The sequence below is a fragment of the Pipistrellus kuhlii genome, unplaced genomic scaffold (assembly GCF_014108245.1).
Source record: "Pipistrellus kuhlii isolate mPipKuh1 unplaced genomic scaffold, mPipKuh1.p scaffold_m20_p_3, whole genome shotgun sequence".
Taxonomy (NCBI): domain Eukaryota; kingdom Metazoa; phylum Chordata; class Mammalia; order Chiroptera; family Vespertilionidae; genus Pipistrellus; species Pipistrellus kuhlii.
The window spans coordinates 23,916,096-23,922,825 of record NW_023425529.1 but is presented as its reverse complement, the minus strand read 5'-3'; positions in this window follow the sequence as shown (position 1 = coordinate 23,922,825).

Here is a 6,730-nt window from a genome sequence, read left to right as displayed (position 1 = left end):
TGACAGTTAGTCTCCCGAAAACAGAGCCCTCCAATGGAGGTCCTCAAGGGTCCGTAGATGGAGCAGCAGCAGAGATTTTCCCCCCCCCCTACTGGGAGAGTTTAATTAAAACTACATGTGGTTCAAATGGCTGCTGTTCTTTTTCTTCTGACAATCCTTGCAAATCACTTTTCACAAAAAGAAAACTCTCACTTATGTCCTTCATGTAAATCTGTGAGATGATAGCTGGAGTAAGAATTGCTGTGTTGGGCTGAAACCGGGTTGGCTCAGGGGATAGAGCGTTGGTCTGCAGACTGGAAGGTCCCAGGTTCGATTCCGGTCAAGGGCATGTACATTGGTTGCGGGCACATCCCCAGTAGGGGGTGTGCAGGAGGCAGCTGGTCGATGTTTCTAGCTCTCTATCCCTCTTCCTTCCTCTCTGTGAAAAATCAATAAAATATATTTTTAAAAAATTGCTGTGTTGGGCTTTAATATAAGATTACTGAGAGTACAACACAAAGACAAGGGCTGAATTTAATAGGCCATTGGCTGCAAGTAGCAGTGTCATTGACACGAGCAACTGGTTCATGTAGCCAGTATCTTTAAGTTTTAAAATTTTGAAATTTAAAACATATGCAGTGAAATCCTGCCATTTGTGACATGGTGACTACTGTATTGCATATTTGATTGAAAGTTGCTAAGACAGTGGATCTTAAAAAAGTTCTCATTACAGAAAAATAATTGAAATGCCTGAGGTGATGGTTAACTGAATGAATTATTGTGGTATTCATCTCTCAAAATAAATAAACGTAAGGGTTTTAGGAGCTCTGTGCCAGGAACTGGGTGCAGAGACTAAATATATATTTTTTATTATGTTATAGTAGTGTAATCTCATTTATTATTAGTTTACATTTCCCTGGGTTTACATTAACTCATGAGTTGAGTGCTTTCCATATGTGTTTTCTTTATACACACACACACACACACACACACACACACACACACACACACATATATATATATATATATATATATATATATATATATATATAATTTAAAAAAAAATTTTGCTTCAGAGATGAAGGGAGGAGAAACATAGAAACATCAATAATGAGAATCATTGTTCAGCTGCTTCCTGTATGACTCCCACTGGAGATGCAGCTCACAACCTAGGCATGTGCCCTGATCAGGAATTGAACTGTGCCCTCCTGGTTCATAGTTCAACACTCAACCACTGAGAAACACCTGCTGGGCTATATAGTCATTGGGTATTTGGATTTCTTTTGTAAAGAGGCTGTTTAAATCTCTTGTCCATTTTCTTATTTGGTTATCAGCCTTGATTATTTTTATTTCTTCTTATTAACTAGAGGCCTGTTTCACAAAGATTCATGTTAGAATAGACCTTCCTTCCCCTCTCTTTGCTCCTGGCTGCCCAGGAGCCTGGAAGTCTTTGCTCCCTGCCAGAGTGCTGCTCCTGTACCTCCCTCTGCCCCCTGCTTTCCCCTTCATAGCAGGCAACCCACCCTGCCCAGCTGCTCCACGCCTACATATGCAAATTGACCCAACAGGTGTTGGGTCAATTTGCATACCCACTCCTGATTGGCCAATGGTTATTGCAGAGGTATGGTCAATTTGCATATTTCTCTTTTATTAGTATAGATTTGTAGAATCCTTTATGTGTGTCAAAATATTATGTTCCATTCGGTGGCTTACTTTTTACTCTCATACTGGTTTCTTGAGAAACTTAATATAAATTTTAATATAAATATAGTAAATTAAAAAAAAATTTTTTTTAAGTTTTTAAAAATATATATATTTTATTGATTTTGTACAGAGAGGAAGTGAGAGAGATAGAGAGTTAGAAACATCAATGAGAGAGAGTCATCAATCAGCTGCCTCTTGCACACCCCCTCCTGGGGATGTGCCCGCAACTAAGGTACATGCCCTTGACCGTAATCGAATCCGGGTCCCTTCAGTCCCCAAGCTGACGCTCTATCCATTGAGCCAAACCGGTCTTAAATATAGTAAATTTTAATATAAATGTTTCTCTTATGATTATGCCTTTAGTATCTTGTTTATGAATAGTACTTCCCCTGTTCTAGGCCATGAAGATAGATTCCTATATTATCTCTAGAAGCTTCAGAATTTTGTTTTGCACATCTAAATTTGTAATCCATTTGGAGCTATTTTTTTCTGAATTGTACATGACTGGGCTTAAGGTCAATTCTACCCCTTTATCCCCAGGATATCCAATATGCTCAGCAATATTTATTGTAAAATTCTTCTTTCCCTTCTGAAGTCCCATCTTAGTCAGTCAGGAACCTATGTATGCATGGGTTTATTTCTGGAATCTTATTCTTTATCCCCATTGTTTTGTCTGTCCTTTTAACATTACCAATAATGTCTTAATTGTACATTAAGGGAAATATCAATGACCTGTAGAATAAATCCTCTTGCCATGAACTTCAAGAGTGTTCTCACTACTTTTAGTCCATTGCATTTTCATTTTGGAATCAGGCCAACCCATTACATTTTAATATATTTTCTAGAATAAGCTTTCTGAATTGCATAAAAACAACAATAACAAAAAAAAAACAACTCATACACATAAACATGCACAATATACATAAACATACACATAAAATAAATTAAAAAATTGATGGAATTTTACCTCAGAAGCACTGAATGTGTAGCACAGTTTGAAGAAAATTGACATCGTCACTTGGTCTTCACACTCATCACCACGGTATGTCTCTGCATTTAATGTGATCTTCTTTAATGTATTTCAGTAATATTTTATAGTTTTCTGCTTAGAGATTCTGTGTATATTATGTGAGATCTGATAAACTTATATTTTCTACTTTGTTATAAACGGTATTATTTAAAATTCCTTTTTTTCTGTTAATTGGTGATATAAAGAAATGCATTTTAGTGCATTTGTAGCTTCTAGAAGTGAACAGGGAAATATACTTCATGACCTTGGGGAGGAAAATATGCTTTGTGTATTTTAAAAAATATATATATTTTATTGATTTTTCACAGAAAGGAAGAAAAAGGGATAGAGAGTTAGAAACAACGATGAGAAAAGAATCATCAATCAGCTGCCTCTCGCACACCCCCCACGGGGTATGTGCCTGCAACCAAGGTACATGCCCTTGCCCGGAATCGAACCTGGGACCCTTCAGTCCGCAGGCCGATGCTCTATCCACTGAGCCAAACCGGTCCCGGCCACTCTGTGTATTTTTATATAACCACCTTACTGAACTCTCTTATTAATGCTAACTATTTATAACTGTTTTAGAATTTCTTGTTTTCCCAACATTACTGAGATGTAATTGACATATAATATTTTATAAATTTAAGGTGTACAATGTCATAATTTGATATATGTATATACATACATTTCTTTATCCATTTGTCTCTTGACAGACACTTGGGTTGTTTCCATAGCTTGGTTATTATGAATAATGCTGCAATGAACTGAGGGGTGCAGATATCTCTTTCAGAGAATGATTTTATTTCCTTCATATAAATATCCAGAAATGGAATTGCTAGATCATATGGTAGTTCTATTTATAATTTTTTTGAGGAACCCCCATACTGGTTTTCACAGAGGCTGCACCAATTTACCTTTTTCTTTTGGAATTTAATAAACACACATACATATCATCTATGAATAATAAAGATTTTATTTTTTTCCTGTCTTTCTTTCCAATGTTTTCTGCCTCTATTTTTTCTTTTTTCTGTATTTGCTGCATTCCCTTTCCACACTGGCTAGGACCTTCAATTCACTGTTGAATGGGAGTGATGATGGTAGACATACTCATCTTGTTTTAAGTCTCAGTAGGAAAACTTTCATTATTTCACCACTAAGCTTAATGCTTGCTGTGTATTTTCTGTTGATACTTTTTCAAAATAAGGAAATTCTCCTTTTTCCTGGTGTGCTAAGAATTTTTTATTAATAGATGGTGAACTTTATTCCAATGTATTTTCCATTTATTAAGATGGTCATATCATTTTGCACTTTGATTCTAGTAAGGTGATACATTCCATTGATTAATTTTTATAAGTTCAACCAACCTTGCATTTCTGGAATAAACCCAAATTTTAATATTTTGTTAAATTTGATTTGTTAATACTTTCTGTAAAATTTTTCAATCTGTGTTCTGGGTAATATTGGCTTGGAGTTTTTCTTTCTCATAATGTTTTTGTCATGTTTTGATTTCAAGGTTATGGGAAATGATGGGAAATAGTCCCTCATTTACTGTTCGGTAGAAAAGTCTGTTTAAATGTTTGGTAGAATTCACCAGCAAAGCCATCTGGGCCTGTTGTTTTTCTCTGTGGGAAAGAATTAAACTGAGAATCCAGTTTCTAAATAGTTATAGAAATTTTTCAACTTTCTATTACTATGTTAGATGTGGAAAATTATGTTTTTGTTCATACATCTAAATTTTAAAGATTATTACACGAAGCTTTTCATAACATCCTATTGAGATCATTTTTATGTCTGTATGATCTAAGGCAGAAGTTAGGAAAACATAGATCTCAGATCAAATTTGGCCCATGGCCTGCTTTTGTTTGAACCCATGATCTATGAATGACTTTTATATTTTAAAGGGCTATTAAAAATAAACAACAACATATGCACACAAAAATATTTGACAAAGATCTTTTTTTAAATATATATTTTATTAATTTTTCACAGAGAGGAAGGGAGATAGATAGCCAGAAACATCGATGAGAGAGAATCATCGACCAGCCGCCTCCTACACACCCCCCACTGGGGATGTGCCTGCAACCAATGTACATGCCCCCAACCGGAATCGAACCTGGGACCCCCCAGTCCGCAGACCGATGCTCTATCCACTGAGCCAAACCGGTTTCAGCTTGACAAAGATCTCAATTCCTGCTCTTTCCTTTATAATTCCTTCCCCTTTATTTCTTTGATTTAATTTCTATTCTCCACTATTTTCTTGAGAGGCCAGTTTTTGTAAATAGTCTATGTATATTGGAAAAGATGAAGTTTACTCTCATGTTATTGGAATATTCTATATCCTTACTGATTTTTTGTTTCCTTATTCTATTAGTAATAGTTGTGTTAAAAATGTTTGTGGGTTTGAAAACTTCTTTTTGTAGTTTTGATAGAACTTTGCTCTCTATACTTTGAGACTATGTTACTAGATTTATATAAATTTAGAATTGTTATACCTTTCTGATGAGTTAAACCATTTATTATTATTGGGATGATGAAGTGCCTTCTAAGCAGTGGAACACTAAACAAAGTACAGGTAGAGGAAAATGTGAAATATATGTTGGGATAGGAAATAATGTCATTTAATTGTATTGTGAGGTCCACTTAAAAGGGGAAAGGAAGCTGTAAAATTACAAGAGATCGTCAATCAACTGGATACAATTGACATCTACAGATTATTTCATGTAGCAAAAAAATACACATTCTTCACAAACTCCCATGAAACATTCACTGAGTCAGACCATAAAACAAACCTTAAAGAATTCAAAGAATAAAAATAATACAATATTTGCTCTTAGACTACCATGGATTTAAACTAGAGATCAATAACACAACGATAAATAGAAAAATCCTAAAATATGTGGAGATTAAGCAATAGACTTTTATTTTTAAATATATTTTTATTGATTTCAGAGAGGAAGGAAGTGGTAGAAACATCAACAATGAGAGAGAATAATTGATCGGCTGTGACTTGCACATCCCACACTGGGGATTGAGCCCACAACCTGAGCATGTACCCTGAATGGGAATTAAACTACGACCTCCTGGTTCATAGGTTGATGCTCAACCATTGAGCCACACTGGCCAGCCTAAGCAACACACTTAAGACATGGATCAAGAAAGAAATCTTAGGAGAAATAAAATATTAGTTTGAACTAAGAAAAAAATGAAAATACAACTTACCAAAAAATTTTTTTCATGCTCCAATAAATTTTGTTTTTGAACAAGGTCACAAAAAATGAATTTTGATCCTTACTCACAGTATAAGTTTGCTCATAAAGAGAAATCCAACTTTCAAAAATTCATGCATCCTTTTCTTATTTTAGAATCATTTATTCATTTATTTATTCAATGTCTAAAATTTTACATATGTCTCCTTTTTCCCCAATTGATCCCCCCCTATTATCCCCCCCCTCCATGGCATTGTCCAGTCATTCCCACCCTGGGCCAGCACCCACTGCTGCAGTGTCTGTCTTCATTCATTATGCTGATATGCATGCATACAAGTCCTTTGGTTGCTCTCTAACCTCCCCCTCGCTCTCACCATTTGTCTCTAGATCTATTCTTGTTCATCAAACAACTTACCAGAATTTATGGGATGCAGTGATAAGTACTGTGTAGAAAGAACTTAATAAGTATTGAATGCATGTATTAGGAAAGAAGAAAGATATAAAATCAATTATTGGAGCTTCTATTTTAGGTAACTAAAAAAAGATGAGCAAATTAAATCCAAAGTAAGCAGAAGGGGAAAAAGAATTAGAGCAGAAATCAATGAAATTAGAAACAGGACATCAATAAAGAAAAATCAATGAAACCAAAGCTGCTTATTTGAAAAGATCAATAAAATCAATATGTCTGTAGCCAGGCTAACTAAGAAAAAAAGAGAGAACACAAATTACTAACATTAGAAATGAAAGAGAGGCTATTAACACAGATCCTATGAACATTACAACAATAATAAATACTATGAACAACTCTATACCCACAAATTTGATAATT